Raw genomic sequence first — 26,159 nt, 5'->3', positions numbered from 1 at the left:
AGGTTTATTGCCTTGTAAGACTACTGTTGTATCTAATCCAGCAATCTCATCCTTACATTTCTTCATTACACACACACAGACACACATACACACACTTAAATGCTAGAAGGGGTTTTTCTTTGGCTGGTACTTTGAAAAATTTACACAAAATTAAAGATAATAGTAAATAGTATAAGAATGTATGAAGAGGAAGGAAACTTGTTATTTTATTTTCTAGGACTGTCATAAATTGAATTTTAATTTACGGGAAAAACGAGCCATGTGTAGGATATTGTGATTCAAAGATGGTGGCATTAAATGATGTCACTGCAACAAAACAAACAGGAAAGTGCATCATAATGCTTGCATGTGGAGCTGGGGATAAGGTTTAACTCTCTGTATACAGAATTTTGAAGTCAGAGTATCTTGTAATGTTGATTGCAATGATTAAGATACCTGTTTGTCTCTGACAAAAGAACTAGACCTTGCTTCAGAAATCTAAACTTCTCCCACAATTTAGAATCTTGTATCCAAATGAATTACATTTCTCAGTCTCAAAGAGCCGTCAAATGATGGACGAATAAATGTTGTTTTTATTCATTTAACACATTTATTAAGCATCTAGCAGTGGTCCCCAACCTTTTCGGCACCAGGGACCGGTTTCGTGGAAGACAGTTTTTCCATGGACGGGGGACAGGAGATGGTGGGATGGTTCAGGCAGTAATGCCAGCGACGGCGAGCAGCAGATGAAGCTTTGCTCGCTCTACCGCCGCTCACCTCCTGCTCTGTGGCCAGGTTCCGAACAGGCCGAGGACTCGTACTGGTCCGAGGCCTGGGGGTTGGGGACCCCTGATCTACTGCATGGCAAGCACTGTGTTAGGGACTGTGGACAGCCTAGAAAACTTGAAATCCTGTCTCTTGAAATTTACTTCCCACTGGGGCCTGTATACCTGTGTGAGCCACTCTGTTTATAGTCCTATTTATATATGGTAAATCTATTAGATTAACTATGTTAAAAGAGCAAATTTCTTCAAACAAACAAGAAAAATTATTTGCCATGAAGTCCAGAAGAAAAAAGATATCTATGAAAATTATAAACAGAAGCCAGGAAAACAGCAGGTCTGAAAAATACTGGATTGTTCTGTTAACGAAAAATTTCAAAAGGCTCTAACGTTTCTCCGTAATAAGTAGCAAGTGGTAGAAATGTGCAATCATACAATAGCCCTAAATTAGTATCACTGAAGAGGTGCAACATTTTATTGAGATATAATGTTTCTTATTGACACAAAGAGATTACATTAAACAAAGGAATTAAAGCTATGGTCATTACTTTATCAGAATAAGGTGACACATCTGAAGTGTGGCAGCTATGCCAGCAGTATTAATTAAAGCATAAAATACTTAGTAATACATATAATCTTTCTCATTTTCATGATGGAAAGTCCTATACGGTCAATTTGAATTATGTTGCCTCACTAGCCATGGAACAATTCTAGTTCCTAGTACTCTTGGTCTATCTTTCCCCAAGGTTGCATTTACTTGTTAAAGAAAATAAAATAATAGTAACAAATGATTCAACGATTTTTAAAGAAAGGTGTTGTCACGGCCATCAGCTACAATCAAAGAATTCCGCTGGCTCTTTATCATCAAAATGCTCATATTGGCACCAGAAATCCACACAACAAGCAGCTTTTATAAATAACTCCTCCAGCAGAAGTCTCACTCGCTAAGCTGTGTCTTTATCTTAGTGACAATAAAAAAGTTGCATGGCAAACAGCAGCAATCGGTGCAGACTGGCAAATCACACTTGCCTAAGCCATCTCTCTAGGTTAAAATGTCTGCCTTGCTTTGTCAGTAGGTTAGCGAAAAGTACCTTGTCTTTGAAAAGCAGAACATCATGAAAATGCACGCACCTCTTTTTATTGCAGTTATGTAAGGATGAATACTTTTAGACCCATATCAGGATCCATATATTGCATTCATGTAAACATCAAAAAGACATCGGCAGCATTCAGCACCCAGTGTGTTGTTTCGCGCAATGACTCTAGCCTGAAACACGTGCCCCGTTGATCAAATCTGCATCCATGTGTGCCATATTCTTGCTCACTTAGAACCTAAGCTCTGTCTGAGTCATGCTCAACACTAATTTGTCTCTATACTGCTCTCATCTATCACTGGCTGTCAGGGCCAGGTTGATAAAGTCCCCTGTGGTCCACCTCTGTGATCAGTCCCCAGGTAATCTGCTCTTTCAAAATACTGCACGGAGAAAAAGGGTTCTTTGAGCAAGTTCCAGTAGAAAAAACTCAAAACAACTTCATCTTTTTTTTTTTTTTTTTGCCTTATTGAAACTTCATTTCTGTCCATGTGGTTCCCAATGACCAAATATACAGATGTCAAAAGCCAAAAATTAATTGTATTTTCTGATGGAATATTCTAAAAGGAGCAGTACATTGCCTAACAATATGAGGAAGAAAAGCCAACAATACCATACATGATTTAAGGCTGGAAGGCAATGAAAACATGAAATTTAGGAGAATAGGCAGAGGAAGTTTTGTTCTTGATGTCATTCCTCATTATCCTAGAATACCCACTGTTCTAATTTGCTCCTAAATATGTGGTGGAAGTGACAACACTTACAAACAAATAAATAAATGAATAAAATAAAATAAAACCCCTACTTCAAAAGCAGAATAAGCAGAAAGAAGGTAGTCTCATGAGTAGGAAGTCTCCGGAATGTGGAATGGGGGACCTACCTTCTGCTTTTTTTAATGAATAGATGCAGGTAGCCCTGGATCTATAAACTTAGATTGATTTTAGAGCCCAGGCCCAATATCAGGCCTTTGGATCATGTGAGCTAGAAAAAGGAAGGGTAACAAAAATGGCTAAAAGTTATTAAATATTCAGTATACGCCAGGCGCTGGTATAAGCTCTGGTCGCGAAATAGCTGGAGTCAACTCTATGAGGTAGGTAATTCAATATCTCTATATTATATATGGGGAAACTGAGGCCCAGCATGTTAAGAAAACCAGTGCTTTTTGAACTGTGCGTGATTCATCTGAGGACCTTATTAAAATGCAGTTTCTGATTCAGTAGGTCTGGGATAGAGCCTCAGGCTCTGCATGCTGATACTGCTGGTCCACAAGCCACACTCTGAGCAGCAAAAAGTAAACTGTCCAAGGTCACAGAGCCGGTAAGAAGCAGAGCCAGGGTGAGGCTCAGTCAGCCCTGCTCCAGAGCCCAGGCTCTTTGCCACTAAGCTTAGCATCTGTGTCACAGACCCGTCGCACCCTGGGGTACCTGAGCATTGGCTCAAGGACTAGAAACAAACGCCTATCACCTTTGCCGATAGTATTTTCCAGCAACAGCAAATATTTATTAAGGGACTACCAAGAGGGAGTTACTGTGGAAAACACTTAGGATATAAAAAATATTCCAGGCTCAAAGGATTTTCATTTAATCCACTAGCCAAACAACTGGCCATTTGATTCCCAAGCAAATTACAACTCCACTGATGGACTGCGTGTTCTGGTTAGTTTAATTATCATACACAGAGAAGATAGAGCACAAACTTTCAAAGAATCAGAGCGTAATATCACACCTCTAACACCAAAGGTAGTAAATTTAATTTAATCTTTGGGGACTGAGGAAGAACTTTTAAGATCTTACAGAGGTTTAGGAGTATCATTAGGAAAATTAATTATAGTTCAATAGATTTAGAAGGTGTAGGAGTTTGGGCTTGATTCTATGGTATCACCTAAAAAGTGAATTAAAAAAAGAACGTCCTGATAGTTTGTTAACTTGTCATGAGAGTTTCAATATATTTTATTAAAAGGACATTTTATACTAATTTCCACAGGTGGAACAAACATTACTGAATTAGGTGTAAAATTTTTGGAAGCTCCAGGTCATACAAAACAGTACCTTCAATAAATGTTTCACAAAATTTAGGAAGTTTTAAAAGAGTTTATTATAATCAGTCAATGTTTACCACTTGATTTGTAATTTTTTTCTTTCTCTTCCTTCTAACCACATTTTTTTAAAAAATGGAATCCAGCCGCCTGCCTACATTTCTGGCACACTCTGCAGTAATTAGAATTCTCCAACGAGTCCCAAGACAGACTTCACCGGCTGAAAATATCCTGCCTCAGCTCCCACTCTCTTGTCAAGTGCAAATCTTACCATCTTAGCACTTGTCCAACATCCTCCGAAAGTCCTCTAGGCTCCAAGAGCAAAAATGTAAAGGCTCTACCTTATGGAGCACTGGAGGCCCCCAGGAGAGGGAGAGGCGTGCACCGCACAGCCCTAGAGGCCTTGCATGAAAGGAGCACACGGTCAGGTCAGACCTCATTTAGTCTAGGGGCAACTTCTCCTCTCCCCTTTTTATCACACTATTGCTCTGCAGAGGGGACTTCAGAAAAATGGAAACATCCCGAGGCCCCTAGCAAGTCAGGACCACACTGAACCTTAAAAACTTTAACACCGTCATTTCCCACCACTCTCCCCTACAGCTCATTTATAACTGCTTAGGTTCTAAAGAGACAACAACAACCAAGAACACGTCCAGCAGAGTCACGTGCGCCGAGACAGGCATGAAGGAGGTGCAGAGAAAGAAGGCCGGCCTCAGTCTGTCTTCCCCGTTTTGGGCAGTGAGCTCACCCCACCCAGCCGGCATGGAGTCCTCGCTGAGGTCAACCTCTCACCCATGCCGCGGCTGGAGTTTCCTCTCTGTATTTTCTGACACCCAGAAAAGGACACACTGGCACTCCTTCCAGCTTTACTTGACTACATATCTCTTATGTATTTAAAAAAAAAAAAATTCATCATGTGTGGAACGCTTTCTTAAACACCAGCAGAGAAAGAAAGATGTGACTGAAAGTTATCAAGTCCGTCTTTAGTCACTGAAAGTGTTGGCACTCAGAGTTCTCCACAACAGGAATCACCCCTCTGCCACCCCCCAGCCCCAGACACCTTTCTGATACCATCAATCCTCTGAAGCCATAATAGAACCCAGCTATGGCCGTCTCTGTCTGAAAACTATACAAGCTCATCCCCCTCTCTGAGTGTAACTAACCTCTTCCTCCATCCTCCAAAGCCCCCCACCACTGACAAATTCTTCTTGTCTTTCAAAGCCCACCTAGGATGTCTGTCTTAGCCTCTCCCTCCTCAACGTCCCCATATTACTTTGATTTACCTCTTTTTCAGAACTCACTTCATTTTAATTTATATACATACATATTCTAAGATGTGAGCTACCTGAGGATCTTGCTCTTCTCATTAACCCTCGGATCTCCTGTTGCCAGTTTATTACACATAAGAAGTTTTTGCAGTTCTGACACATGCTAAAAACAGGTGGATCGTCATGCTAAGTGAAATAAGCCAGTCACAAAAAGACAGCAGGTATCTGGAGTAGTCACATTCACAGAGATAGAAAGTAGCATGGCGGTTGCCAGGGGCTGCAGGGATGGGGAAACAGGGAGTTGTTTAATGGGTACAGTTTCAGTTTTGCAAAATGGACATGTTTTGCGATTGGTTTGCACAACAATGTGAATATCCTTAACACTACTGAGCTGTACGCTTAGAAATGGTTAAGATGGTAAATTTCATGTTACGTGTCCTTTGCCACAATGATGATGGTACTAATAAAAGAAGTACTCAGAAGATGGCTGAAAACAGCAAATGAGGGAACTATTTGGTTGACACCTACACTGTGTGTGTGGAGTGCCTGACGATCTCTAACCTCCCCCTTAATGCGTTTTGACTTCCTCAGGCTTAGAACTGTTACTTGCACTCTGGATACCCCATGGCACATCACACCCACATACAGTTATTCACCATTTTCCCCTGCCATATGCGATGAGCAAGAATTGAAGAGCTGTGAGAGTCATCTTATATGTTGAATAAAACTTTTTGGCAGTATGACAATATATCCAGTACCAGCCATATTCCAGGCAATGAAGGTACGAAGTATATGAGACTTACTTGAATCTGACAAGCGTACCTTCAAAGTGGAAAGCAAAAATGTGACAAGTAATTAATTACACTGAACTAAGTCATCCCTCGGTATCCATGAGGCATTTGTTCCAGGAACCCTCTCAGACACCAAAACCTGTGGATGCTCAAGTCCCTTATATAAAATGGTGTAGTATTTGCATATAACCTACACTTATCCTCTCTGTACTTTAAATCATATCCAAATTACTTATAATAACTAATACAATGTAAATGCTATGTAAATAGTTGTAAATACAATGTAAATGTTATGTAAATAGTTGCCAGGTGATTGGCATATTCAAGTTTTGCTTTTTGGAACTTTCCAGAATTTTTTATTTCTAAATATTTTTCATCCCCAGTTGGTTGAATCCATGGTGTGGAACCCAGGGATACGGAGGCCAGCTGTATATATAAAGTACAATAGAGAGGAAAGAGAAACTCATTCTGCTTTTGGAATGGTGCTCATACTTCTTGGAAAGGAATATAGGACTATTTTCCTTACCTAAAAAACCCACCCAAAAATATGTCAGGTTGGCAAAATTCCCACTACACTGAAACATCATTTTCTGTGTTTTCACTTATAATATTGAAAGAGTATATTATAGTAAAATTTTCTTTGTTGGAGAAAAAATCAAGTACTTGCAGAATCATAATGTATTTTTAATAATTTGATGTGATAGCAACTTTAAGTTGCTCTAGTATGACTGCCAAAATTTTGTTGTTTCAGGGAAGGTTTAAAGCTGTCCAATGCACCAAGAAATTCACGCCCTCTGGCTTAAAGTCATAAGTATGTATAATACACATTTTCAAGTACTTGAGATTTGATTTTTGGATAAAATGAGAATTAAGTCTGAAGTTTATCGCTTTATTCCATTAGGAGGCTTCCATTACTGATTTGTATTTGGCAGGTGCTAACTCATTCATAATCCCAGAATAACTTTCATCTTGTAATACATTCAACCACTGGCAAAAAAATTGCTGATAAGAACATACTCTCTAGTAATCATGATATATCTACAGTATGTATCCAGGGCTCAAGTCTTAAAAGCAATTTAATTTATTTTTAATAGACTTTATCTCTTAGAGCAATTTTAAGTTCACAGCAAAACTGATCAAAAAGTACAGAGAGTTTCCATATACCCCCTTCCCCAACACACGCCAGCTTGCCCCACTGTCAACATCCCTCACCAGAGTAGTGCACTTGTTACAACTAATTAACCTACATTGATACATCATTATGACTCAAAGTCCACCATTTGCTTTAGAGTTCACTCTTAGTATTTTATATTCTATGGGCTTTATAATGACATGGCATCTACCATTTTATCATACAGAATAGTCACTCTGTCCTAAAAATCCTCTGTACGCTGACTATTCATCCCTTCCCACACAACCCCCCCGCAACTTCTGATGTTTTTACTGTCTCCATAGTTTTCTCTTTTCCAGAACGCCATATAGTTGGAATCATACAGTATTAGGCTTCTCAACTTGATTTCACTTAGTAATATGAATTTAAGGTTCCTCCATGTCTTTTCATGGCTTGATAGCTTATTTCTTTTTAGCACTAAGTAATATTGTCTGGATATATCACAGTTTATCTATTAACCTATTTAAGAACGTCTTGATTGCTACCAAAATTTGGCAGTTATGAATAGAGCTGCTATAAACATCTGGGTGCAGATTATTGTGTGGACATATGTTTTCAACTCATTGGAGTAAACACCAAGGAGCACAATCACTGGATTGTATGGTGTGTTTAGTTTAGTGAGAAACTGTCAAAACGTCTTCCAAAGTGGTTGTACCATTTTACATTCCCACCAGCAGGAATGAGAGTTGATGTTGTTCCATATTCCAGCCAGTGTTTGGTGTTGTCGGCGTTTTGGATTTTAATCATTCTAACAGGTGTGTAATGGTAGCTCATTGTTTTTTTAATTTGCAATTCCCTAATGACATGATATTGAGCATCTTTTCATATGGTTATTTGCCATCTGTATATCTTCTTTGGTGAGGTGTCTACTCAGGTCTTTTGTCATTTTTTTACAGGTTGTTCATTTTATTATTGTTGAGTTTTAAGAGATTTTGTATATTTTGAATAACAGTCCTTTATTAAATATGTATTTTTTGCAAATATTTTCTCCCCATCTGCGGCTTGTCTTTTCATTCTCTTGCCATTGTCTTTCACAGAGCAGACAATTTTAAGTTTAATGAAGTCCAGCTTATCATTTATTTATTTCATGGATCATGCCTTTGGTGTTGTATCTAAAAAGTCATTACCACATTCAAGATCATCTAAATTTTCTCCTATGTTATCTCCCAGGTGTTTTAGTTTCATGTTTTACCTTTAGGTCTCTGATCCATTTTGAGTCATTTTTTGTGAGTGACAAGTGTAAAATCTTTGTGTAGTTTTTTTTTTTTTTTTGCATGTGGATGTCCAGTTCTTCCAGTACATTTGTTGAAAAGACTATCTGTTCTCCATCATATTGCCTTTTCTCCTTGTCAAAGATCAGCTGACCATGTTTATGTGGGTCTATTTCTGGGCTCTCTGTTCTGTAGAACTATTTGTGTATTCTTTCACCACTACTACACTCTGTTAATTGTTGTAGCTTTATAGGAACTCCTAACTTCAAAGAGCATCAAGCTTCTGACTCTTTTCTTCTCCTTCAATACTGTGTTGGCTATACTGGGTCTTTTGCCTCTCCATTTAAACTTCAGAATAAGTCTGCTGATATCCACAGAATAACTTGCTAAGATTTTGACTGTAACTGTGTATGTCAAGTTGGGAAGGTGATGTCTTGACAATGTTGAGTCTTCTTATCCATGAACATGGAATGTCACTCCATTTACTTAGTTCTTTGATTTCTTTCAGCAAAGTTGTGTGATTTTCCTCATACAGAACCTGTACATATTTTGTTAGGTTTATATCTAAGTATTTCATTTTAGGGGGTGCTAATGTAAATGGTACTGTGTTTTTAATTTCTAATTACATTTTTTCATTGATGGTATACAGGATAGCAACCGACTCTTTTATATTAACCTTGTATCCTGCAATCTTGACATAATCACTTATTAGATCCAAAAGCTTTTTTTGTCAAATCCTTTAGATTTTCTGCATTGCCAATCACATCACCTATGAGCAAAGTCAGTTTTATGATTCCTCCCAATCTGTATGCCTTTTGTTTCCTTTTATTGATTTATTGCATTAGCTAAGACTTTCAGTATAATGTTGACAAGGAGTGGCAGAGGTAATTTATTCTTAATTTTTTTAAACCTTTGTCTATTTTTAATTTTTTCTATTTTACATTTTCAAGTTCTATTTCAATAATTCATTCCAGGGACTTCCCTGGTGGTCCAGGGGTTAAACTCCAGGCTTCCACTGCAGGGGGCACGGGTTTGATCCCTGGTCAGGAACTAAGATCCCACATGCGGCGTGGGGCAGCCAAAACAAACAAACAAAAATTCATTCCAGCCTGTAATGCTTCATCGACAGCAGTCTCTTGCATTTAGTAAAAGATGTCTAATTACTGTAGAGGAAAATGTTCTTCAAAACTAATGAAATGCATTGTTAGTAAACCGGGGCAATGAGACTTAGAAAGAACTGGATAAAATTAATGGAAGTTTTCTTTTTAAAGACCCCAAAATTGTGAAAAAATAGTACACCTTGTGATATAAAAGTTGAGTTTTAAAATGTGACTACTTGGCTAAAATTAACAATTAACATGATTCTTCAACCTTTATAACCAAAACATCTAGAAGAAAAGCAAAAACTCATTCATTCCTTCTGATATGTATATTTAAATGAATACAGACTAGTGGATATGTTGAACACAAGGTTCGGAGTAAGACAGTCCTTAATAGAGTCTTCCTTTGGATTCGTTCCTTAAATGATCTGATACTACTTTCCATCTATTAGGAGGACATTAATATATTCTACCTGATGGGGTTTCTGAAGTATTAAACAAGACATTTCATGGAAGCAGGGCTTAGGACAGTGCCCGGCTCAGGATAAGCATTCACAGATGTTGACTATCATTACTGCCAGTTCCCGCTGTCACGCGTGTTACGGTCTTTTGATAATTTGAAACACTGATCCTGTTGCTTCTACCCCGGCATCCTGAAGTTTATTCACAAGCAGCCAAAGTGAACATTCCCTAAGTCACATCATGTCACTCCATCTCTCAAAACTCCTCCAGTGGCTCCCTTCTCACCAGGGTAAAATCTAGGGCCTACAAGACCCTACACAGCCTACAGTTTTCTGAGGCCTGTGAGGACATGGCTGCCCTGGAGAAGGATTATGAGGAGGTTGGTATGGATTCTGTTGAGGGAGAGAGAGAGGAAGAAGGAGAGGAATACTAATTACCATTCCTTTCAGCCCTGTGGCATGTCATCCTCAGAATTTCAGCTTCAACATTAGTTGACAGGAGTAAAACTTTCTTATTAGATTGTCTTCACTTTCAACTGTGATCATGTATTACTGTCTTCCTTTCTGACTTCCTGTCTCCTACTGTTTCACTTCCTCTGCCCCAGCCACGCTGTCCTCCTTGCTTTCCAAGCACGGTCCTGCCTTGGGTCCATACACTCGCTGTCCCCTCTACCTGAGATTCCTGAATGGATGCTCCTTGAAATGCTCTCCTCAATTGTCACTTCATGAGAGAGGCCTCTGACCACCTTATACAAAAGAGCACCCTTTCCAACACTCTGTATTCCCTTTACTATGCTAATTTTTTCACCAGAGAACATATACTTACTGGCTATTTGGCTTTTTGTTTGTTTGCTTGTTTATTATCTTCTTCCCAACTAGAACGAGATCCAGTTGGGTTGGTAATTTGGCTGTTACTATTTCCTGCTACATCCCAGCACCTAGAATTGTGCCTGGCACAGAGTAGGGATTCTCTAATTATTCGTTTAAGTAGTTAGCTAACTGCATGACAAATATTGGAGAATGTTCCTATTTTTTCCTAGATCCAATAGCTTCTTTCATCTGATTATCAGGAGGGGATGAATGGTATTTCTTTAAGGAAACACAAACATAATATGTGAACTTAGTTCATGCATGTGTTCCTTGGAGTCCAGGAATACCTTACTTGATGTTCTTATTCAAATGTTTATAAAATAATATACAATAACAATATTTTAAAACAATACAAATTCTTACTGTGTAGGACAGTAACGGACAGTGTTACTCAAAGCATGGCTCCTGGAACCATACTTTCAGCAAGACCTGGGAACGTGTTAGAAATGCAGATCCTCAGTCACCACTCTAGGAAGACTGAGCTGGACCCAGCCCTCAGGTGACACCAATGAGTACTGAACCTTGAGAACCACTGCTTTAAGGAATTCTTAAATGACTCATTTCAGTTCTTTGACTTCCTCTTAAAAATCATAATCTAACATGTCCTAGCTTCTAAGTACAAATAGTATAAACTGACTATTAATGTAGATCATGACAATGCCTCTTACATTGACCAATTATCTTTTGCACCTATAAATACCTGAAAGACATGCTCTCAAGTTGCAGTTCTTATTTGTTGCATCTACTTTTGTGGCTACAGCCCAGCTCTCCACCTTTTAGAGCCCTCTCACGTTTGGCGAGCACCTAAATTCTTCCTTGTCTAATTCAAACACCCTGGAAACATGCTGAAAATTGGGTTTATTTCTCTTAAATTTCTTTCTTAAAGGCAGAAGTTTTCAAACATTTTTCAACCAGGGACCTTTCTTCTTTTTTTTCCCCAAATAAAATGCACTGTAGATGCTTTGTATATAAAACTGGTAATTATGAGCCTGCCCTTGCTACTATGGATTGACTTGGTTTGTCCACCTCTTTCTCAACATTCCTGCCACCTGGTTGAAGACTCTAGGTAGGCCTCACAGTTGAAAGGTGGGAAAACATTTGCTACAGGGCAGCATTTCTTGGAGTGTGCTCAGCACCATGGTTTCTGAATCTCTGTCCTCAGCTAACGGAATCAGACTTTCTGGCCCTGGAATAAGCATTGAACAAACGTTCCCACTAGAGTTTGTGAGTCACTGCTCTAGGAACTCTAAACTGTCATTTTTCTTAAAAAAAAAATAATTGTATAAGCACGTCGTTTGCCCACAGTCATTTCAAATAACCCCATTCAAGGTATTCCATTCATTCAAGCAGTAAAATTAACAAGGTATTTTAAGAGGTGAAGTTTCATTTTTCTCTGTATAACATTGAACAAGTCATTAGTTCTAAAAGTTAAATACACAGAAAATTCTGATGAATGGCTTATTACATTTACAGTTTTACATAATTTAGGAAACACTGATCACCAGTTTTTCTTAGAGATTTTGTGGGAAACTACAGTAAATTGAACAAATATACTGTCCTCAAAGAGATAAAGTACATACAGAAGGAACTAGAGTACAAAATAGAAAATAATAAGAGGTATGAAAGTTCTGAAAAGGAGATGATTCTTTCCACTTCAGAAGGTTAAGGGATGACTCCTTGCCGTTCAGAGTTTCAGTTCAATGCAGAATAAAGTCCTAAAGTTGACCTGGAATAACCCATATTTTTTTGCCTGATTCTTTCCAGATGCAACATAACTTACGCCACCCTTTCGGCACAGGAAAGGTAACAGGAGAGCTCACTCCTGATCTGGGGTGATGGGGGAGAAGCACAACAGGGTGCTGGCCGCCTGGCATGCCGGCAAGTGTCGCCAAGCCCAGTCCCCAGCCAGCAAAACACATGCAGCTAACAGGCCACCACTGGTCAGTGGGTAAATGAGAAACAGGGTGATTAGAGGTCAGACTACATGAGGTCTGTATGGAAAGTTAAGGTTAAGCAGAGTCCAATAACAAAGCGTACAGTAGCCTGCCAGCTCTTGCTACAGTGATACTGTCCTATGTACATTTATGAGAGTTTCTTTAATCTATTGTTGGGGTTGAAACAATTACATATTTCACTTAAAATCTAAGTAGAATATTAGACATTTAGCAGAATTTTCTAAGAGTGTACCGGTGCCTCAGTCACTGTAGGAAGAGAATATTTTCTTCAGTAGAAGTATTATGATCTAGCAAGAGAAACAATGGAAGGTGCCAATAATTCCAAACTGATAATAATAAAATAAAACTCTCAAGAAGACTGAAGGCAATTTTATAATAAAATAAAATAATAAGATTCTACTTTTTAAATCTTCAGATAAATACCAGTGACAAGACAGTAGAATCACAAACATTAGGAAACGTTAAAATATGTGAATACCTATAAATGATAATTATTCTGCTTATATTATTATTAACGTTCAGATAATGCACATAAGGATTTAATTTTGCTCTAAAGCAACAGCCCCCAACCTTTTTGGCACCAGGGACCGGTTTCATGGAAGACAATTTTTCCACAGACAGGGAGTGGGGGGTGGTTCAGGCGGTAATGCAAGCAACGGGGAGTGACGGGGAGCGACGGGGAGCGACGGGGAGCGGCAGATGAAGCTTCGCTCGCTTGCCCACCGCTCACCTCCTGCTGTGCGGCCCGAGCTCCTAACAGGCCATGACCGGTACCGGTCCACGGCCCACGGGTTGGGGACTCCTGCTCTAAAGATTTCCTATCAGATATAAGTTAGGCCACCTAATTCCAAACCCTAGTCTCTAAAACCACTTTTTTACATTTTAACCTGTGTCACATTATGGGCTATTCCCTCATATATATCTTCCAATTCATTAACTGTCTCTTTGGCATTGACAAATTGCTCTTTTAACCAATCTGTTGAGGATTTTTTTTTCATTCTAATAGTTAAATTTATGCTCTATTCAATAGCTATCTTTTTCTATTATGTCTGTTTTCTGTTTTGATTTCAATTTTTTATTTTATGTCCTAATTAACATAAAACATTTTTGTTTTGTATTCTGTTTCAAACTGTCATTTTATTTTCTCATGTTTTGGGGGAAACCAATCTTCTAGTTTATGGTGTATGCTCTTCTCCACTCAAGGTAGAATATCCCTTTGTTTGACTTATAATGGGTATCATGAGGACCCCTTCAATAGGGCTTGTTCATCTCTGAAGGCCATGACCCTCAAGTGTTCTCTGGAATGCTTTTACGTACATTCTGCTTGAGACATCAGAGGTGCCAAAGCCTGGGTCTGATATTTATATTCATTCCTCCTTGTGGACAACATAGGTATTGAGAGGTTTAGGTTTATCTCATTTTCCCCATTTCTCGGTTATTTTTTCAGTCTCCTAGATGCCCAGTCCATGTAAAGGACATGAAGCCTTCATCCCTTCCACAACCACCTGAGGGCCACCAGAGCACCATGCACTTAAATTCTTGGTTTATTCATTCCTTTATTTAAAGACAGCTGTGTTGTTTCTACTTCTTCACTTACCCCTGCAAAATTTCCTTTTTCTTTTTCAATTTCATCTATGATTTTAAAAATATTAATTAAATTTTATTTAGTAATTTTAGCAAGAAGCCTCCATCTTGGTGGTTCCAGAATTCTCTGACATTGTGAAAGCCATACCATACCAGCCCAGGGCTGCTTACGTCTTCACCTATTGCACGTGGGAGAGAAATAAACTTCTACCTTGCCGAGTCATTGTTATTATTTTGTGTTTTCTGTCACACACAGTCAAAAATAATCCTGTTGTACCTTTGACTATTTAGACTGGAGAATAAAAGACTAAAGGAAACATACTAATATTGTCAGAATAACAAAGGGATTGTCATTCATGCCAAAACAAACTTTTGAAATGGGCTGTAGCATAAAGAAGGAAGAATTCTTTCACACAAAGGATATTATTGACATTGTCATTTGTTCTTAGAACCTGCGAATGACTAAAATTACCTCTGAAGTTCTCTTTCTCCTTTTTTAACATTTCTCTATATCATGAGAAACATAATCAAACAAAATGTATTTTAAGAAAATAAGAAATAGAAGAAAACAAAGGCAAAAGTTGAGAGGGACATATAGGTACCGTAATCATATATTTTGAGCCTAGCACAATGTATCACATGTCCCCACCACCCCTAGTTCCTCCAAAAGTAAACCCAAGATACTATCACTATGGTCCTGACACCTTCCCCATCCCTTATGTTCATTCTTAATATGATAGCTCTGTTTCGTTGTACTTATTAAATGTGTCACCTCAAATTTTACATCCACGTACTCTCCTTCTAGTCATGTCTCCTTCTGGTGATTTAGAACTTGTCATGAACTAAATACACCATAGTGAGGCCATTCTTCCTGTGGAGATTTTACCACACAAAATGCTTTACTAGCCACAGCCAGTCAATTACCTGGCCTTCCAGCTGGTGGGCCACCATTCTCGTTGTCATCCTTCAGAATAATAGCCAGACCCACTGAGTCGGCTGGGAGGACGGAGCTGCTGAGGTCCACCCGAGTTAGGCTCTCAGGCTCCCTCTCAGAGCCCCCCGCAGCGTTCTGTGGGCTGTCCCCTCCAGCTGTGTTCCTTTCTGGGACTTTTCTCTGGGGTCTCAGCACAATGTGAACGATGCTCTGCTGATCCAGGTCACAGCTCTGTGGGAGAGTGAAACAAAAACACAAGAAAGGGCAGACATTAAAACACCAGCAGGAGCTGAATGTGTCATCAGTTCTAGAGTGCGTAAAAGACATTGGTTTATGTCCAATGTCTGCATGCAGTCATGGAACTTAAAGAAAAGTGACACGTGTGATTGATTGATCAGGATAGGCACACTCACCCTGCAGCAGGGGTCAACACCTACACATGTGTGTGTTAATGTTGAACTGGGGCCAGAAACTGAAATGTGAGGATAAATGGAAGACGACAACAGACGAAAACTGAAGTAATATTCAAAGGGGCATGAAATCTAACGGGAAAGAAACATGTATCACACTGCATACATAACCATACTGAAAAGCAGTATGCTTTTAAAACTGACTTCCTGGAAATATGTCCTTATAATTTTCAAATTTAAATACTAGCACTCATTTCTGTTTTAAAAAGCACAGAGTTGGTTATTACCAACTACAGGGCAACTTTCTCTAGAATTTACCATACACTCGTTTACAGTAGGCTCCACGTATACTCAGACATCACTAGCAATCACACCACCAGGCCAGTGAAGCAGGAGGACAGGGTACCAGTGCCATCTCGGATCATTCACTGGTTCATCCAAACTCACAATTAAAATCAGTGGACGTCTACAAAAATGTTTTGTATCTACATATTAATGTGTACGAACAGGAGACTTTAAAATTTAGTAGAATTAGTAGAAACTAACACAATATTGTAAAGCAACTATACTCCAATAAAAATTAAAATAAAATAAAATAAAAGCATAAAAAAAAAAGAAAGTTAGACATCAGATAATTTACTTGGACAGAAACTATACTAACTTAAGTTAAATCTCTGTTTCAGAATATCTACTGGGTAGACACAGTCGTTCATCTGTCTGTCCCTCCTCCCACAGAGCGAGGACCCTCCTCTCTCTACAACATCCCCCATTGCCATTCTCCCTCATCTTAGGAAGTTTAAATAACACCCACGCAAAACACAACAACACTGGTAACAATCATAACCCCCCAAGTGCCGTGTTATCTCTAACAAACTTGTAAGAATGGTGCCTGACACTCACCAGCACGCCCTGCCCACACACCACTGCTTGGTGTCAGCCTCGCCCACTCAGGAAGGTCACCAGCATGCCCTCCGGTCCCAAATCCCACTCTGATCTCTTCTGGTCCCGTGCCTCGGGTCTTGGTCACATCAACACACTTCCTCTACCTGCCGCCTGTCCCCGCAGCTTCCCAGCTCTCCCCAGGACTGCTCCTACTCAGCAGTGGTCACTCTGCGTCAATCTCTGTCCCCTCAGTCCGCCCCTACCTGACTTCCTATTTCTGTCAAGGCACCACCATCCCCCATGTTATCCAAGTGTCGAGGCTTCCCCTCCCACCTAAAACTCCAATCATTCTCCTATGTTTTCTAAGGAGGGCTTCACCACCTTGGAACCTTCCTTCCTACTGTTACATCCAGCAAGGTGTCAAGAGTAACTAATTCTGACTCAGAAATTCCCTTCACATCTTCAGCTCCTTTACATCCCAATTGTCACCTCCTCATTTTAGGTCTCCATCATTACAAGAGCTTTGTAATTACTTCCTTACCTCTTGTCTTTCCCCGCAAACCTTTTGTACAAGAATTTCTGGTGTGTTCTACATAGTCTTTCTAAAGTGTCTCACTATTACTGGTTAAATATAGTCTAACATCTTACTATCTTCTTCAAGTGTGTTTGGACTCTTCTCCTTTCTAGACCAACTGTCTTTTCCTCTCCATTATATATGTAGATTATATTATTCTTCAAAAAATATTCACTCCCACTCCCTTCATCCTGCCCTTGATTTTGGGCTAAGCCATGTGATCAGCTTTGGCTAATAGGACGTTTGCAGATGTGATTGAACCAGGGTTTTAGAGTATATTTGCACCACTGCCCTGGCTATCAAAAAAGAATCCCTGGAAGTTTCCACCTCTTCAGCCTGGGCCCCAGCACTGCACACATGGCGCAGACCTGAGCCCAAGCCATGGAGAGGATCAAGTGCAACCCCACCTATAGCTTGAGCAGTCTTCCAGCTAAATGCAGGCTGGGGCTGCAGACCCCCAGATGACCTGGAGATGCACGGGAAAGAGACGGTTATTAATGTATGGCACTGAGATCTTGTGGTTGTTCATTAAGCAGTAATCACTGACAATACACTTTTTTCCATTCTAATTGGACTAACAGACGTTCTACCACCATTTATCATCACCTCAGGGCTCGGCCAGCACTCTAGAGACTGTACAAAGCCTTTAGCCTAAGTCATATCAAACAAACCAACATCAAGATCTGAGTACACTCAAATGTGGGCATGTGAGGACATGTGCTTTGCAACAAGGAGAAACAATTGAGAATTAGCATCCTAACATATCCTGAGATTTTCATCCATATTGTGCTCTTTTCAAAAGGTTCAAAAAATCAGTCAGATAAAATTCCTCTCTCCACAGTCATAACGTACATGCTTCATGTGATACTCCCAGATAAAAATACTGTCTTTCTCTCTCATCTGAATCCGGGTAATCTTTGCCTGCTATGCTCTTCCACTGCAGTGATCAGAGCCTGGACATTGTGTGTGTGTGTGTGTGTGTGTGTGTGTGTGTGTGTCTGTGTCTGTGTCTGTGTCTGTGTCTGATCCTCCAACTTAACTTAGAATTCCTTAAGAGCAGCGACTGGGTTACACTTCTACTTTTATTTACCAGAATGCCTCACACAGCACTTTGAACCTAGTAGATGTAGAAAATTCATCTATGAATTGAAAAGGTAAATGACTGAGAGAAAATAAGAATGAATGAATGAACAAATATAAACAGCTATAGATGCATACACACAACACCTGAAGTGTTCCTCAGGGAGCAAGAAGACTGCAGAGAAGGAACATGGAATTCGAAGTCAAATAGATGTAATTTACTAGTTGCGTGATTTTTGGCAAATTACTTTCCCTGCATAAGTTTCAGTTTCTACATATGTCATTAGCAATAATATTACCAACTTTGATGATTGCTCTGAGATGTAAGGACATATACAGAGTGCAGACCCAATCCAGTCACAACTCAATATATAATTGTCAGTATCACTATCATCATTTACGAGTTTTGAAAACTAAAGAGGTGGGTCCTTATCTTGTATAAAGATAAAACCTCAGAATAAAACCTCAGAATCCTTTTTGGCTGCTCCACTCACACAATCTTATTTGGAAAATGTATAAAGAAGGTGGAATAAGCAGAATCGACAAATGTGACAGTTATTCTGGTAACTTTCCAGGCTTTCCGTGAACTAAAAGTTGATACAAAAAATATCACTATATGCTCAGATGCCAGGAAACACATGAAGAACCTGAGCAAATTCTCAGGGGCTGCTAAAATTGGACAAATAGGGAAAAAATAAAAAAACTGAGGTTTTCCTTTCAAATCCAGATTTTCCTAATGCTCAGAGTAGAGCTGCAAAGGGGAGTAGGAAGATCCCAAACAGATTTCAGTACTTATAGTGATATTTATAGAACATATTTCCCTGAGACTCCATCCATGGTTCAGAGACCATTAACTGCTTAATTCTTTGACTCACTTGTAGAAAACGTTGTTGATTTCGGAAGCAGTCCCTTTGCCAGATGGCTCAAGTGCACCATCATGTTAGTTCAGTTCAAAGCCACGTTTAATAGCATGTCCCATGGGCAATAAATTAGATACAGTTTAGTTGTCCAGCCACTCCGAAGCCCAAAATAATATTTAGTTCTCTTGGTATATGAATGATCCCTCAGCTTTGGGAGGTAGAGATTTTCATGAGAAGACAGCGGAGTTTTCAAACATTGTTTTAAGCTTCTTCAGGGCAAAAACAATGCCTTATTTATCTTTGTTTCCTCAATAACCACAATATTGCTTGGCAAAGAGGAAGCAGTACATTTGTGTTTTCCTTATAACAAGTCATTAATTCAACAAGTAAGGCAGTGACATAAGTCGTTTACTGTGGACAAAACAAGTGGGTATTCACCCAGCTGGGCTTGGTCTTGTACCGTCAAGCAGAGCTGTTGTCCCACCAGTGACTGAGAGCTCAGTACCATGGACTCTCTCTCCAGGACCTCTGACTTGGAGATACCCCAGGATTAATAAAACATCTACGGGAGTTGTTTGCCAACCAATGACCACCTCTCATCCAACTGGCCATTATTCCACGATATACAAGAAATTGATGTAGCTTTCCTTTTCCGAAAAGGAGTCCTTCTGAGGACATGTAGTTGGAATTCAAATATCTGACAGCCTGGTAATATAATTCGAACACTGAAAACAAGAAAAATTTGAAAAACCTGAGAATGCTTTTCAAGATATTCTTAACCTTTTGAAACATTGTAAAAATAAGTAATGTTACTCTAAGAAGAAAAATTAACAAGGATTGAAAAGTTATTGGAATGTTGTCCAAGCACTTAAAGAAGGGTTACACAGATAATCTTTAAAATGATTAATAATGAGTTTCAAACACACTTAATAACGTCACATATTAACAAAATGATTTCACGTGCTATGCCGATAACAATTACATTAATAATAAAAGTCAAATAGATACATAATATGCTTGAGCTTTGTACTACTCTCCAGATTGTGTTACAAGGTCTTCAGATGTAGTAAGTTGTTTAATATCCCCATAGTGAACTAAGGGAGCTGCTCTTACCATCCAGAAGTGAGTTGTATGTAAAGCCAGGAGAACTGTGCCTGGCACAAACTAAGCTCTTTAAACATTACTTGTCTCTGTTGTTCATTTCTATTCCACTTCACAGAAGTTAAAGGTGAGCCACAGAGAAATTCATAACAGGCTCAACGTAATCCAGCTCTTAAGTATGAAACCAGGATGGGAACCCAGGCCAAGAACTCCCGATAACCTTCTCTGACTCTCCCGAGCTCCACTATGTGGCTGCAGAGAGGAAGTGAGGTAGTGGGTGGGATAGACAGAGGAGGACAAGTCTATAGGGGCCATGGTGAAGAGTGGGGTTTGGAAGCTGCAATGGATCTGCTTCAGGTACAAAGGAATGATTCGAAGAGCCAGATATGTTAAAAACTAGAGAAGACAGCCACTGGGACCAGGGCAACCTGGAGGCCACGGAAGAAAGTTTGTGTGGGTCTGATAAAAAACAAAACCAAACAGGACGACAAGACAATGAAATAAGAATCAGTGCCAGTTATAGATGCATCAGTCAAACCATGCAAAGTAAGAACAGGGTAGAGGTGGCCTGGCAACAAGGCTGGCAACCCCCAAAGGTTGGTGCCAGCTTCAGCTGTTTTTAAGTCAGCTCCCCTGCAGATCCCAAACCCCGAGAAGACAGCACTTGTCACATGGGGTTGCACTGCCTATTTATGTGTTTCTCTGTTACCAGACAATTCCATCTTCAAGAAAAGGTACTAAATCTTCCTAATGCTGAATCTACAGTATCTACTGTAGTGACCCGGTGGTCATAGTACACAGTCCACCTGGGTTTGTTGAATGACTCCATGATCCTGTGAAGCACATGCCAATTGCTGCAGCCATTGCAGAGGTAAGGAAATGTGTCAGACGGCTTTAGTGAGTCGCCTAAATATGACACATAATTAGGAAATGAAAGAGCCAGATCCGCGGCCCATGTTTTCTGGCTCTTAGCCCAATGCTCTTTCAAATATTCCACTTTGGACTCCCCACGTTTCTGAGTTCATCATACAAGGATACATGTTAGACAGAACCTCCAACGAGTTGATTTTTTAATTTTGTTTTTAAAGATTTGGGGTTTTTTTGATGTGGACCATTTTTAAAGTCTTTATTGAATTTGTTACAATATTGCTTCTGCTTTATGTTTTGATTTTTTGGCTGCGAGGCATGTGAGATCTTAGCTCCCGGACCAGGGATCGAACCCATATCTCTTGCATTGGAAGGTGAAGTCTTAACCACTGGACTGCCTGGGAAGTCACTAGTTTACTTTATAAGCACACTGATCAATCTACATTCATCACTATACTTGCTATACAAATGTCCATAGTCTTTAAATTAGACTGGGCTGCCTTCAATCTCTTCGATATTATTCATTCATTTTCATTCTCTCCAACTCTGTTAAACTCTTGTTTATCATAAAACATGGTTAAAATAATTACAGTTGGAAGGCTACCCTACTTCCTATTGCATCCCAACTTTACGTTTCAAGGCCTGCAAATCTCGGATTTTCATTTGAATTTTTAATAGCATGCATTTTTTCCCCCAGAAAATAATATGATCAGCCAAGAATTATCAGATAAATGATTTCCTAATCTAATAGTCAATGATGTTATCAGATTTTAATTTTAAAAATGATTTTGGCATTCAGGAGCTCTTTCTTAGATAATTTTAAAGAAACACTTTAACACAGCTTAAATTTTCTTTTATTTTCTTCTTTTTTGGTTGTTAAAGATTCAGCATGTTCATTACTTGCTTCTTCTAAAAAGAACATCTAACAGATGTTGGTGTAAGCCTACCAGAGTTTTTTTTTTATTTCACCAGAGTTTTTAATACAGGACTACTGTACTTTTCAAGGTACTGTATTGTTAGATTAAAAATGTTTTCTTTATTTTTTGTGTTTGTTTTTTTATGTGTTATTTGTGTGAAAGTATTATAAACCTATTACAGTACAGTACTATATAACCGATTGTGTTAGTGGGTAACCTAGGTAAACTTTGTTGGACTTAACGAATAAATTGGAGTTATGAACACACTCTCGGAACAGATCTTGTTCGTATGTAGGGGACTTACTGTAGTATATTTTCTATGTCAAAGAAAGACAATGTGGCAATTATTTAGGGAGTTATTTAAAGGTAGTTTTAAATGTAATGGTTCAGAAATGTTTTGTATGGTTATTGCTAACAATGAGATAATGTGGTTAAAGACAACGTGAGCTAAGGACGTTCGGTGCGAGTCAGAATAACCAAAAAGAAACTATTCCCACTGATTTCTTTCTCTTGTGCTCTAGTTCACCTCCATAGTGGTAAACAAACACTAAATGCCAGTTTATATTAATTGGATGAGAATAAAAACTGTTCCTTCAACTTGATCTTTCATTTTAAAAAAATAGAGACTTTGAAAAGACATATACTTTGTGATTTATGCTTTGAAGTATTTCACATTTCTTACAGCAAGTTTTTATTATGATCAAAGGTATTATGCTACACAGAGATAATGAAAGGCCCCCTCTCTGGTTGCCAAAGGCTGAGTAATACAATTACTGGGAAAGGTCAATTAGCCCCACACTAATTAGCCAGTGTGGGTCTGAGCCATGTCACCCTCAAGTCCCTCCCATGGCAGGCCTGGGGCCATTTCACTACTCATTAGGACCTGTACAGAGGGAGCTCAGTGGGGAGGGGAAGGAGACAAAGCAAGAATCAACTGACTGCTCTCCTTAGCTATGGAGTAAATGATTTACTGTGAGAAGAGGTTAGCGCTGTTGCACAGGTGAGGTCTGGGATTCCATTCATCCATGCCCACCCTTTCCTAAACACAAAGGATAACAGGGAATCAATCCTATGCCTAAAACCAAGTTAAAGTTGTGTTTTATGTTGTAAACTTTACAAGAAATGCCCCCCCAGTGTCGTTTCTCTAAACATTACTTTATCACAAGTTATGATACATTGTTACAAATAATTTAAATATATATGGAATTTTAACATAATTAAATTAATTTTTTACAAATCATTACATACAATGTATGGTATTGCTTGTGGGGGAGTGTCACGGTTAACAAACAGACCCTCCTTCTTGTGCATACAGGACAAAAAGAGGAATCTTGAATAATAATCTCTATTATGTCTTCCTCCTAAAGATATTTTACCTTCAAATGATTCAACCCTGGGAAAAAAATATGAAGCAGACAAACTGTCACCCAAACTGTCATTTCACATACCACCTCTCTCTCACTGTGTTCTCCCTTTCCCCAACTCAACAAGAACACCTGTATTGCCAAAGAGATCTTGCTAATAATGTGCAAAAATGATATTTTGTAGCTTTGGGGCCATTTCCAAAACCAACAAACAAACTGGGGGAAAAAAAACGTTAAAGGATAAAAAACCCTTTATATTCTTGTTTAAAGCCTATTCCTTTCTAGGCCCAAAAAATTAGCCTCCCAGTTTGCTTCTGGTTTTCTTCTCTTCATCCCTCCTATAATTCCACTTTCTAAAAGAATGTGAAGGTCTTTGGATGATCTCTACTCCTCCCCCCTTCCCTTTGGTTTTCTGTCTCTCTCTCTCTCTCTCTCTCTCTCTCTCTCTCTCTCTCTCTCTCTCTCTCCCCCTCCCTCCCCTGCCCCTTCCTTTTACCCATCTCTCCTATGCTGTAATTCTAATGCTTTCTCTTGGGTGAACACACAGCATGTGGTCCTGTCCCCTCACTCAGAACCAAAAAGAAGCAGGTGTGCCCCTTGCTTGGTTTCAGCCCAATGCTGGTCACTGTAGAACTGGGAACTAACTAACTAAGCACAGGGAAGGAAGTTCATTCATTGCTTCAAGGTTGCAATAAGTCAGTAGCCAACTGGAACAGAATAAGTTTATTTTATTTCATGACTTTAAAACAAACTCTTAGACAACAAAAAAAATGTTTATGTGGAATCAGTGGAAAGCCAGAGTGGTAATTTTGAACTACTGACTACTTTAAATTACATCCATCCCCAGAAAAAAAAAAAAGTCATGAAAAACAAACAAAAAATCTCTTAGGAGAAGCAATGGATATTTCCTTATCCAGTCACACACCTAACCCAGAGCTATAAGAAAAGAGATGAGTGTAGACTCTTGAGGGGAGAAACGTAATCAGGGATCACTTATTCTCAAATACTAAAAGTTTCTCACTAAGTCAGGGAGATGCCCTACTGCCATGTAAGACAATGCAGCCAAGCGTCACCCTCCTCACCTGGGTCATTCAGTAAATCTGGGGTGTTGCATGTTCCTTGGGCCCTGGCCAGAGCTTGAGTGACTCACAGAGGGATAGAAATATTTAGTCAGGCTCTTCAACAGCACAGAAGAAACAAGAACTGACAGGCATTCATGTTTATTTTTTTAAACAACTGACACAGAGATAAACAATTTCACACCTTGGCTATAAATTCCTTATAAGTTTCCAGCCTCAGGTTTAAATTTTAGATATAAATACAATACATAGTTACTCATGTCAGCTCCTGTTTCACAATCTGGATGTCTTATGTCATATGCAACAATTCTTTTGTGTGGGATAAATAAAACATGAAACTGCTATCCTCTTCCATACCTGTACTCTAAGCAGATGCCTGCTTGAGTTGCCCTCCAGACACTGGCTGGTATGATGGCATTGAAAGTCCGAGCAAATTGGGACAAATTCCTAGACTCTGTCATCTGACTACAAGAAAGGATAAATGGTATTCTTTCCTTCTGTTTCAGCAGTTGGCCCTAACTAATTCTTTCTTGTAATCATTTGTTCAGGAGAAAGAATGTGTTAAGGCCAAAAGGCCCTCTGAAGTACATCCTTGAGGGCCACAGCTCTGCAGGGGAGCGGACTGCTGCTCCAAGGGCTGCACCGCCACCTGCAGGTGAATGAGAAGGTTGTATGTGCTGGGGCCATGACCAAGCACACTCGGCTCTGGGCCTTTGCTCTGAAATAAATGGTAAATATTGTCTTTGACAAAACATTGTTTTCTAAATTTATATAACAGAACTTATCTATAATGAATTTCCTTTACAATTGTTGACTGAGTTTCTTCTTTGTTTGTTTATATTTTCATAATATAAACGTTCTCAGGGTATAAGAGGAGAAGAAAAGCTCAGAGGCCCTTGCAGTCTTCCCCCGGGATAAATCGACTGAAGAAATTTACAAAAATCCATTGTGGATATTAAAACTTTGAGGGCTAAGGGAAAGTGCCTTGAAGTTTGCAGCTAGCATTTTGCGTCTGTCTCTAACAGAAGCTAATGAAAACCCACATGGGACAGGTCAGGTCATGGATTTAAAGATAACACGTTTTACTTGCACCTATGTTACTCAAGCTACTTCCGCCACCCTGGTAGAGAGAGAGGAAAGGCAAGGTGGGAGTCCAATTATAAGTAAGCTTCTGAGGGAATCTGGACTCAGCGCCTTAGCCAGTCAAAACAAAGGCATGGCTTCAGGAAGCCTGGGCTCAGCCTAAGTGCCTTGATTTAAAAGAAGGCACTAACCTCTCTTTCATTTTGGTTTTCTTCCAACTAAAGGAAGTATGGTACCTACTTAAAATCCATATCTATCAAGAACCTCAGAATGTGAACTTATTTGGAAATAGGGTTTATGTAGATGTAATTATTTAAGGATCTCAAGAGGAAATCCTCCTGGACTTAAGGCCCACTCTAAATCCAGGAATTGGTGTCTTTATAAGAAGAGAGGACACAAAGTCACACAGAGGACAACTCTAAGTGAAAATGGAGGCAGGGATTGGAGCGATGCTGCTACCAGCCAAGGGATGCTAAGAGCCACCAGAAGCTGGAAGAGGCAGGGAAATGCCCTTCCCTAGAGCTTTTAGAAGAAGCATCACCCTGTAAACACCTTGATTTCCGACTTCTGACCTCTAGAACTCTGAGCAACAAATGTATGTTGTTTTAGGTCACCATGTTTGTGGTCCTTTGTTATAATAGCCCTAGAAAACTCAAAAACGAGGGAAAGGCATTCTGGGCAAAAGGGAACAGGATGTGCAAAGTCAGAGT

At 39.4% G+C, this 26,159-nt stretch overlaps 1 protein-coding gene across 3 annotated transcripts in view; it reads right to left on the bottom strand.

Annotated features, from left to right (window-relative positions):
* PRKN (parkin RBR E3 ubiquitin protein ligase) overlaps window positions 1-26,159 on the bottom strand; it is a 1,024,664-nt gene that overhangs the window by 807,077 nt on the left and 191,428 nt on the right. For all 3 annotated transcript variants that reach the window (XM_065889067.1, XM_065889066.1, XM_065889068.1), the window contains one exon: window positions 15,223-15,463. The gene's annotated coding sequence lies outside the window, so the exon portion shown is untranslated. The remainder of the gene's footprint in view (window positions 1-15,222; window positions 15,464-26,159) is intronic.

The sequence above is a fragment of the Phocoena phocoena genome, chromosome 12 (assembly GCF_963924675.1).
Source record: "Phocoena phocoena chromosome 12, mPhoPho1.1, whole genome shotgun sequence".
Taxonomy (NCBI): Eukaryota; Metazoa; Chordata; class Mammalia; order Artiodactyla; family Phocoenidae; genus Phocoena; species Phocoena phocoena.
Note: the sequence above shows the minus strand (reverse complement) of the source record. Positions and strands in the feature narration are given on the sequence as shown.